This window comes from Corvus cornix, chromosome Z, assembly GCF_000738735.6.
Source record: "Corvus cornix cornix isolate S_Up_H32 chromosome Z, ASM73873v5, whole genome shotgun sequence".
Lineage (NCBI taxonomy): Eukaryota > Metazoa > Chordata > Aves > Passeriformes > Corvidae > Corvus > Corvus cornix.
Window position 1 is genome coordinate 63,782,571 of NC_046357.1, and position 11,505 is coordinate 63,794,075.

At 41.6% G+C, this 11,505-nt stretch overlaps 1 long non-coding RNA gene across 1 annotated transcript; it reads right to left on the reverse strand.

Annotated features, from left to right (window-relative positions):
- Positions 1-7,620: 7,620 nt before the first annotated feature.
- LOC120411468 lies at positions 7,621-11,477 on the reverse strand. The gene is made up of 3 exons (XR_005603769.1): positions 11,354-11,477; positions 10,094-10,171; positions 7,621-9,068 (listed from the first exon to the last, which is right to left on the reverse strand). It is a non-coding gene; the product is annotated as an uncharacterized LOC120411468 (long non-coding RNA).
- Between the last annotated feature and the right edge of the window lie 28 nt (positions 11,478-11,505).

Sequence of the window (11,505 nt, forward strand, 5' to 3'; positions counted from 1 at the left end):
TCTTGGAAGAGAAAAGTATATAGGACCTCCTTGGTGAGTGTCACTGAAGGATGAAACTGCTATTGTGAAGAGTCATGTTTACACATTAAGGACAAACTTTCATTTCCTGTGATTTCCTGATTTGTTGATGTTGCCTGAGTGGTAAGAGGAGAGAAATTAGTATTCTCTGTCCTATCATTGCAAAAGAAGATGAACTCTCAGTTTTCTAGGTAAGAAATGCTTTTGACTAAAATACACCATTATAGAGGGGTCACCTCTTGTATGACAGGAAAAAAGCACACCTAATGTAGACGAACAAGTTCCTGACCTGATTATTACAGTTGCAGTTTATTGTATTTGTGCAGGCATTGGTATTTTGTATTAGCAGTAGTTACTTACATAAGTCAATATTCATTTAGGCTGTGTAAAGAACAAAAGAGAAAAGCTTTATATAACTACAGTAATGTTTTAGTGCTGTGACTAAATAGTTGACATTTACTTACTTGAACTAATGTGTACTTAGATCCTTTGCTGTTTCCTGTTGTTACATGTGACTGGAGGAATCAGCAGTATGCCAAGATGCACTCTGCTAAGTACATAAACTGGTGCTGGACATGAAGGACACCTCCCTTCTGTTTTAAATGCAAAGCGATGAAAAAATCTACCTGCTGCAATCCATTCCAGCCGAGCAGGGACCTTGATTGGGTGTTGTTACAGCAGCATATTTTGGAAGAAAAGGTGTTAATTACAGATCAAAACAAGCAGGAGGAAGGAGCCATCAATTCTTCCAAAAGAAGAAGAAGAAGAAGAAAAAAAAAAAGAGGATTTTTAAGTAAAACAGGCTTTGCTCTGTTCTCCTTCTTATGCTGTATTTGGCATAAAAATATGCAAACACAGCTGGTGGAATTGATTTTTTCCCAGAAGTACCCATGGTAAACCCATTAATTGTTTCCTGTTTTGTATTTTGACTCAGACCTATATGAAAATTCCACAGTAATGCTGCAAAACAAATATCCGTGAAGTCTGATGAAAATTAATTAATTTTCATCAGCATATCAAAAGTGCAGCACTAAAAAATATCAATTTCCTTAGACTTGACCTGTGACATTGACAGTGCCTAGCTTGCTTATGTTTTTGGTTTGGCTAATATTGGTTTCAAGTCTAAAAGCTTTTTGTGAGGATAATTATAAGCAAGTTTACTGGTCTTCTAAAATCTCCATGTTTATTCTCAACACCCATTGAATGAGTGACTTTAAAGATTATACAAGTCTACTCATTTACAAGCAAAAGAAACTTTTACTAAGTTTTGAAAGTACAAAAAAAGTAGAAATCACTTTCAGAGTGCTATCACTCATTTGTAAGAAAGCTGTGAGTAAAATGTTAAAGTTGTGTGTTATATATATAGAAGTACCCTAAGTTACATGAAGTGGTATTCTAGTTTGAAAATTTAATGTAAAAGATAACTGTATGTTTTCATAGTTGCTAGGCAACTAACCACATTGAGTTCAATAATGTTGACTACTGTTCTTATATACATTAGCTCTTAGAGTGCTCGGTTTTGAAATCCTGCCACAGCACACTAACCAAATTTAATAGGCTCTCCTTGTGAGGCTTCATCAGGGTTTTTTATAATTGATTCTTCTCCATTCTGCCCCTGCCCTCCCACAGCAATTAACAGAACTCTGAAAGAAAAAGCAAAGGCAAAGAACACTTCCGAAAAGGAAAAAAAAAAGCTTATTCAAAAACAGGAGATAACTTTCAGAGCATTTGTAAGGCTTAAAAAAATAACAGGTTTTAAACTAGGACACACTAATTCCTGTGCATGGTGGGACATTCTACCAACACATACATCCTGACTCTCTTCTATGCCACTGCTTCAAAGTCTCCCAGATGCAAATATTTATCTCTGTACCACAGGGATGAATAGTAGGGAAGGGGCAGTTCTGGACATTTTTTTCTCATTTAAAATAACTCCCTACTAACTTCATAGCTAAGATAAAAAGAAAAGATTGGGCTTCACTAGACAGTGAAGCCTTTCACTTCTGTGAAGGCAATGGCCTGAGATGCTATACTTAAGAGCAAAAGAAAGCCTCCGCATTTGCAAAGTAAACTACAGTGGATTTGACAGTATTTTACACTTGGCTTGCATAGCTGCAAGTCAAGATGAAAAGACTTACAATTCAAATCTGAAATCATGCTTTTTAAAAAATCCAGTAATACCACAGAGGACTGATTTCCTGGCTTTATTCCAATGATATTTTTCTGACATACATTGGCTGAGTGTTGTGCTTACACTTTCAGTTTCATAAAACCCTTTATTAAATACTAAAAAGCTGCCAATATCTTTTACTACAGAGTAAAATAAAGACTATATTGGAATTTATTAAGTTTACCTAGTTCAGCTAGTGCTGTAGGCTGTAGAATTGTATATTTTTATTGGAAATATTTTATTCTTTCAGCCATTTATAGGTATGCATAGAATATATCATAATACAGCATCTGAAAACAGAGGTTCCTAATAGACTACTGATGTTGTATAAAATTAGCTTGTAACTGTGCATCACTATGTCAGTCACATGAGAAGGGAATATTGTCCTTCCAGCTCTTTTTTTTCTTTAATTGAAATTTAGCCTGCACTAATATTTAAACTTGAATTGCAGAAGACTCAGTTCTATTCCTGAAAGTTCATTTGATATAAAGAACTATTTCTCTGTGTTTGTTTTTACTGTTTTACAGTAAGCTCACACAGGTTCACTGGTCTTACTTTTTAAAATATTTTTACCAATATTCTAGGTTATTGAACAAAATCTACATCATGGTTATGAATGTAACACATCAAAAGATCTTTGAGCAGTATGCAGCATTCATGCTTTAAACATTCAGCACCTGTTTCCAGGTACTTCCCTGTGTGAGGATAATCCTGTGGCTCACCACAAAAGCCTGTTAAATATTGCAATTTTCTCTCAATGGACTCCGGAATTTGATTCATTTTGAGACATGAACCTAGAGTCATCTTGCATACACTTTGTAAATGTTCTGAGATTTCTCTATGCCTATAGAAGTCTAACAGAACACACTTGTAAATTCTCCCCACCATAACATGATACAAAACTAAAAGTGATAGGATATGTGTGTCTTTCACCTTTTCTGAAGCTCTGTGAGAAGTAGTGATAGTGCAAGCTATATAAAGGTCTGTTTTTCATTTGTGTACCTAGAAAATGAAGAAATCAATAGAGTTGTAGAACAGATTTTAATGAGATCTCTCTCCATGTAATGTCATCCATAAGCATAGTGACTTTTATAGAATATGTTTCTGTTGTTCACAATGTATGCCTCAGTCTAAATGAATGACCTAGAGTCAAATCAGAAATGCAGATATCATTTTAATACCAAAAACATAACTGGAGTGTTACCTCTAGCACAATACAATCAGCCTTTTGCCTTCCACACACTGTTGAAAGGCTGGTTTGAATGAAAAGCCCCAGGAAAACAGACCCTCCTCTGAGGACGTTACATGCTGCTCAAAATAATTAAGAAACAGGTGTAGTGCCAGAAATTTTTCTCCAAGTCAACAGCCATTTGCAGCTAAATAAAGATAGTTAATGACATTAGGGAAACCAGTCCCTAAAACTGTGAAAATTGTAAATTTAACATGGCTGGAGCTTCCTGGGTGAGGCTATGAAACCATTGAAGGTAGTGTCAGACAATGACTGCCTTGTTATTTCTGGTAGCATTTAATACAGCAGGTGAGAGATTTCTAGTATAAAATGAAGTTGGTACAATAAAAGACTGTTTTGTTACACAGTTTTTAAAAAAAATACTATTTAATGTGGGTTGTTACCTCTGAATTATAACAGAGATTATCATTCTACCCAGCACAAGCAGTGGAATGAGATTTCTGATGCAATGTCAGGTAGTTGGTTATTTATCCTTCTTAAATTTACTTCGTACAGGGATTGGTGGTCTTAAGGCTATATGAGAAGGAAACAAATCCAGGAACGTCAGAATCCAAATACGAGGCAGTTGTAGTTCAGTTCTCTAGAGTTTGGCAAGTTTTCCTCACCAATAGTGAAAAGAGTATATGAAATCTGAATTCAGCTTAGAGATTTGTTGTATCTCCTATTGACCTGCATGTCTGTCTTGATCTCACATGTCAGTCCCAAACCTCTTCTGAAAAGTATCTGTACACTTCTTTTCAATGGTGAAAAACCTTACACTGTGAATTTTGTGTGACAGCTTCACATCTTTTTAAGGAAGAAAGTAAATGGAAGGGAAGAAGATGACAGCAGCAGACAGAACTGTCAGGTTGTGTATCTTTATTTTGATGCCTTTTCCTGGTCTTAAAATCAAGAGTCCTACATGGTTAGAAGGGGAAAAGGGGTTTTACCTTGGTATTTATTTGAAGCATCCTTAGGTGCACACATCCAGGTCATATGCATCGAGATGCACTCCGCCGAGTCTATGCCCCAAAAGATCTGGTATCATATTATAGATCTTTACTAATTAGCATATCTATCAAAGATTCCCCAATGAGAGGCTCAAGTGAGCCCCCCTCCCCAAGGAGCCTTCCCCTGGATGGTTCTATCTTGGTTTACAGAATATGTTCTGGAAAGGACCTTGGGGTCTGGGGCACAGTGATCCCTAGCTACAAAGCTTCTAAAATGTTTAGTCTCTTAGCTCGACAAACAAGTCCAAGAATGTAGGCAAAAGCAGTAGGAATACAGAAGTTGTAAAAAGGTATAACAGGGGTATAAAAGAAAAGGCAAAAAATCTTCATGGCATCAGTTTAATTCCAGAACAAAAGGTCTATGTATCTAATAACTGTACCTTTAATATGTACGGAAGAGGTTGTTTCCTTACACACTAAATACAAAAAAACCACTAAGTACGAAAAATATTTCTGAGTGATTGTTACTGAAGTGATTTGGATGATACAGGACTGGTATTTTTATTTCCTTCTACTTCAGGAATTACTTTATTCCAATTTTATGCTAAACCTGAAGAGAAGATTGACATCATATACTGTACCATTTGCAGTGTGAAATAAGATCCTATGACTGCCTTAATTCCTTTATCATGTAACATTTTCTTTCTTGCTTTGAGGCATAGTTGATTTTGATACATATACAGAAGCCCATCTCCAAGGACTGCAATGAAATGTTGTTACCTTACAGAATTTTTTGATTATAAATGTAAGAATAAATTTGTGAAGTATTTTTGAAACAACTTATCAATTAAAAATTTTTATTGATGCAAATGCTGATGTTTGGTTTCCAGTTTTTTATAAAGGCAACATTACTGAATGCTAGAGCATATAAGGAAACTAAAGCAGAACTGTGGGGGTTCTGGAGCAAACAGTGATGGTGTACTTTTACAATGTAAGAGTCTTGAACATTATTTGAACCACATTATGAAATATAGTGTTTCCTCATTTATAGTAAAATAGCTAATACAGTTAATGCTGTCAAAAAATGATAGATTTTCTTGCATTCTATAGACTCAATAAACACAACAGGAGCTCATATTAGGGAGCTATAAATCTGCACATTTTGTTGGATCATGGTCATTTAATAGGTTCGTCTTCAAGAAATTACAGCAGCAAGAAATGCTTTTAGTTTATCTTTCAACTTACCTTATCTTTCAACAATTGTATATGGTTGGTTTTTTTATGTCCACCCTAGACAGATACATTTAAATTTTTGTAAGCAGCAATATATACACACAGCAATTCATGATAAATTACAGTTTCAGTAGTATTCGTTTTGAATGTCTATCTATGTTGAGTTCTCCCATCTGAACTGATATTAGAATATTCTGTCCTTAGGAATAGTATAGGAAATCCATGTGTTTACTATTAATATAGCGGTTGCTAAGAGAAACAGTGATTTCCTGTATGTTGTGTATGCTAGACCCACAGAATTCTTTGTAGTAATTATGACAACTATGATATCCAAAAGCAACTTTGATGCATCTGGATCTACCTGCAGTGAAACAACTACATTAATTTGCCTAACTAAGTTTCTACATGTTGTGCTTTTTTATTTTTTTTAAGATGACAGAAGAAAACTAAAGAAGAGAGAGGGGAAAAAAAAGGCATTTAGAGGTTGGAAGAATAAGTCTCCAGACTACATGCATTTTATTCTTCCTGAAGCCCTGGCATGTGAGATACAGGTTTCTGCTCTTCATGACTGGAAAACAGACATATTTACAACAGTGCATTGATCAAGTTGAGAGCTAAAACTGGGGAAAGATGCACTGTCAGGGTGTAGCTGGAGAGTCAGCAGGATGGAGGACAAGAGTTCAACAGGACACTTCAGGCAGAAGATTACTTTCTTGCTGGAAGCATCCAAGAAGATATTGAATACCTGTTCACTGTTCAGGCTCAGCTGACCTGGTGCGACCCACACTGACTTCAGTGACACTCAGATGCACGTATTTACAGAAGAAAAAGAAACAAAAGTAAGTCAAGAAAACCAAAGAGAAGGGAGTGGGAAGTCTAAAAATATCTTCCTTTCAGTGGCTGTCCCTCTCCAGATTAGCGATTTCTCAGGTATGTAATCTCACAACAGTAACCTGAGACTTCAGCCTGATTTTTCTGGGATTTCAGGCTTTTTTTACAGGAGCTTTTAGATGTCCCTTGTCTAACTGGTGAGTCTGTAGTCAGATATCCAATGGATCATGATTCCAAACTACTGTGAACAAAGCATTGCTCAATGGCACTGGAACTTATGATAATAAATCTTACGTTTAATGGCCTCTGAACAAAGTCGGTGTTCAGTTTTTACTTCAAAATGCTGTCTGTTGTTAGATTTTTTTTTTCTACAATGAACATTTGTGAGTATCTGTGGAGAAATCCCAAACAATCTTTAGCATGTCTTCAGTGGTGGAAGGGGAAACAGAAACTTGTTTTTAGAGTTATCGGCATGTCTTGGTTTGAAAGACAGGTGTCTGCTAAGGAAGGCAGAAGCCTCCCTTGGAATGGCAGATGCGACCCCCCTTCCCTCCAAGTCATTATAATTTTGAAATCAAGGGGCTTTTAGGCAAAGATGTGGGAAATAGGAATAACAGTTCTTTACTATTATGTATCTATATCTGTATAACAAGGCAAACAAACAACAACAACTCTGGCAGTAACAGCAAACAATCACAAACCCAGTGCCAGCCCTCTCGGCTGTCGGGCCCTTTCCCCTCGGGTGCAGTTCCGCTCGCAGCCGGCAGGGGCGCTGGCGGCTCCCGGTGAGCAGGGCAGGTGCGATGGTTCCCCGCGGCTGCAGGGGGCGCTCCGGAGCGAGCTCGGGGAGCACGCGGCAATGGCGGCCTGGGATCCCGGGAAGGGATGGGACAAAGGCTTCACAAACCCCTGGGCAGCCGATCCCGGTGTCCGGCCGGGCCCTCAGGAACAGCAGGCTGGAACAGCAGGGACGAGCACAAATCCCGGGTGGCAGACGAGATGTATCCAAACAGGGAACCCCCCGCAGGTCTGGGCAGGCAGGGCGAGCAGGGCTACAACGCAGCGAAGGCTCGAAGCAGCGGCGGGGGCAGGGTGGCCACAGCCCGGCTCCGAGCGGGGCAGGGAAGGCGGCTTTGGGATCCTGGGGCTTTCTCCAGCAGAAGGAAAAGCAGCCGAAGAAAGCAGCCTCCCTCTCTGTCCAAACGCTGGAGACCGATTGACCGCACACCCAGGTGAAACAAAAGAGTAGCCAGATGCACCCCTCCCCCAATGGTTAGGTCGTTGTTTTTCTTCAGTATCCAGCAATTTGTCCCCCTAGCAACACATATGGGGAAAATTCCTTTAACAGAAAAAAACCTAGGAGAACTCCTAAAACGCCAACAGGGTAGTTTTCTATGCTGAGGTGATACAGCTAACCCTACAGAGATCCTCAAATGTACATTAATCAAACACTCATAAAAGCATTAATAAAAGAGGATGGTAACACAAAGTTTGAAACATGCCCAAGTTCAGGAAATAGCACAGAACTAAATAAGGTACTTCCTCTAAAATAAATCACTTTCACACAAAATCCCAGCAGAAAAAGTTTTCCTATGCTAATACATAAGTACATCCTGAGAGGAAGAACATAGGTTCAATTTTGCTAGAATACAGTTGGAATTTCCCAAGAATTCAAAGAGAATAGTGCTTTCTTCCCAAGATCTGTTAGGAATACATGGCTTGGTCTGGTAAGCCAGTAGATGAAAGAGCACTCATGGTCCTTATATGGAAACCAATACAAGAGAAAAAGGCTAGTCATCACTGACAACATTCAATTATAATGCTGGATTTCAGAGGATCTCAGAAATTCTCCCAGGGACACTGATTCTAGGACACATACACGTCACACTCCATCTGCTCTCAAAATAGTGAGCTGAGAAATAAGGACAAATGACTCTACAGCTGAGTGTTTTGAGCCAAATTTAGAAAAGGGTCAAAATAATTCACTTTAATTGTCATGTGAATGAAGCTCTTAGCAGGTCCATATAACTATAAACAAAAGAAAGCTAGCAGTATCAAGATGCACAGGAAGCCTGCACTCTATTCTTTTCAATAGGTAGCTAAATCACTTTCACTGTCACTTCTACTAGGTCTCTATACTTTGGAAAAAGACCAGAAGTTGAGTCCTCTCTCACACAGTCTAAGTATGAAAAAAAACAAAAATGAGAATTAGTTTGTGGCTCTCGATGTAACCAGGTATCCCAGAGTAACAGACTGTGACTGCTACTAAAAATTCACCATTTCTTTACAATTGTATCTCATCATCTTTTCCAGCTCAGCTGACCTCTAGGGAACATTGCACTGAATTCTAAGTCAATCAGAAAATTAAAAATCAAGCTAAAAGAAGCTTGCAGGAAGCCATAGGGGAAAGCAAAATATGGAGTAGGCAGCGGGGGGGGGGCAGCGAAACACTTGTGGTCTGCCTCTGTTGCTGTGCCAAAGTCCACGGAACGGATGGTAACTCATAAAAACTCTACGTGCTGTCTCCATTCTTCCCAACTTCAGCGTGGCAGCAGGAGCAACTGTTCCAGGCTATCTTTAGATCTCCATCTTTTGGGACCCTTTTGGGCAGCAAAATTCAGTTACGCCTACACATCAGCTGGTGGCAAAGAAAAAGAAAGGATTTATTTTCCATGATGAATGGTTGGATATAGTTAGTCAGAACAAAGTATCAACACTGTATTATTGTTACTGAATAGAGCCTTCAGTGCATTTTCATTGACTAAAATGCCCTATATAGAGCAATGACCAATTTAAGACCTCATGGGAAGCTTTGAGTATGCAGCTGTATTAACTGCAAATCCAGCTCGATTTCTATTTACTTCAGACACAACCAGGAGCCCCTGACACAACTTCCATCAGAACTGGGCAGTCTGGACCAACTCTTGAGACAGAGAGGGCCTGACTCCTTTCAAATCTATCTTTAGAAAACACTGCAATTCACAGGTGCAGCCCACACTCAACACAGAAGACTCAGGACATATTTACAGGAGGTGCTGAAGCATGTTACTCCTTAGGAAAGGGCATCCAGGACTGACCTCAGAATTGGAAAGCAACATCATTGTGGCAGTCAAGAGACTGCAGAACGGCAGACCTTGCACATAAAAGGTTGTTCCTCAGTGTAAGCAGTTTGAGAGTTGTTGAAACTGGCCTAAAAGACAGAGCAGGAGCTGTGCTACACCCTGTTAACTTGCACCTCTGTGTCCTGTGCTCTGTCCTGTGCTCCATCACACAGCACATGCTGGTCACATGACACAGCAGCCCCCCAGGTTTCTCACCTGCAGCACAGAAGAAGGCAACATCAGCATAGAGTGGGAGGCTTGGAAATACAAGGATCACCAGGAATGGTAAGTGACAAGTTTTATGGTGATTTTGTAGGGCCCATCTAAGGTACCCCTGGCATCATAAAACGTGTTGGAATTTGGCTGGGCCGAGCCACATCTAACCATGAGTTTCCCTCATCCCTGTTCTCAGGGATGCTTGGTTCTCAGAGATTCCCAGTTACGATGCCTGGAACCATCAGAGTGTTCAAGGAAGCCCAAGTTGCAGTATGAGCCTCAGCCTCTGCTGGGTTCACACATCTGCTCTGCACTGCAAAGACTCCATGCTCCTGGAACTGCTTACCTTGACTGCTTCCGCAAACTTTAGTGATGAGGTGACTTGGACCTCAGTGAAATGAGTCCCAAGAGAACAGAATTATCTCTGTAATCAAGTGTAATATTAGCACATTTAAGAGCACCTTCCCTGTTCAAGAGCCCTTACCTAACTCCCCTTGAGTGAACCAGCACTTGCCAATGGCCTTTCACACCACCACACACCTGCACAGCACTGGTGCCACCTGATGCTCCCTGGCATCAAGGGCCCTTAATCAAGGCTATGGCACGTTCTCATTTCCGCTGTGCCCTGGGCAATCTGTGCCAGAGAAGAGGGGCCCAGGGTGCCAGGCAGCAAAAGCAGGGGAAGGGGGATGGTGGGTGGCAATTTGAACCCGAGTCAGCAGTGCCCTGGCAGCCAGGAGGGCCACCTGTGTCCTGGGGGCATCAGGCACAGCATCACCAGCCGGGCAAGGGAGGGGATTGTCCCGCTCTGCTCTGCACTGGGGTGGCCTCACCTCCAGTGCTGGGGCAGTTTTGGGTGCCACAGGATAAGAGAGATATAAAGCTATTGGAGAGTGTCCAAAGGAGGGCCACGAGGATGGTGAAGGGTCTGGAGGGGAAGCCGTAGGAGGAGCAGCTGAGGGCACTTGGTCTGTTCAGCCTGGAGCAGCCTGAGGACAGACCTCACTGCAGTTACAGCTTCCTTGTGAGGGAAGAGCAGGGGCAGGCACTGATCTCTTCTCTCTGGTGACAGTGACAGGACCCAAGGGAATGGCCTGAAGCTGTGTCAGGGGAGGTTCAGGCTGGGTATTAGAAAAAGGTTCTTCACCCAGAGGGTGGCTGGGCACTGGAATGGGCTCCCCAGGGAAGTGGTCACAGCACCAAGCTTGACAGAGGCATTTCAAGAGGCAGTTGGACAATACTCTGAGATATATGGTGTGATTTTGGGGGGTATCCTGTACAGGGCCAGGAGTTGGACTTGATGATCCTTTTGGGTCCCTTCCAACCCAGCATATTCTGTGATTCTGTGAATAGGCACGGCTCTCTCAGCCTTTCGTCCTAAGAGATGCTCCAGTCCCTTAGCCACCTCTCTTGCCCTCCCCTGGACCTACTCCAGGACCTCCATGTCCCTCTTGTCCTGAGGAGCCCAGAACTGGACCCAGCACTCCACGTGAGACCTTAACAGGGCTGAGCAGATGCACAGGATCACCTCCTTCGACCTGCTGGGAATACTCTTCCTAATGCCCCCCGATATATCACTGGCCCCAAAGGCACACTGCTGGCTCACGGAGGCTTGTTGCCCGCCACGTGCCTCTCCGCAGAGGCGCTGCCCGGCGGGCGTTCCGGCCTGTCCCAGCCTCCACAGCCCGAAGGCGCCAGGCAGCACCGCTGCCCGCAGCGCCGCGGGGGCGCTCCGGCGCGCTGTACGGCACGGCAGCG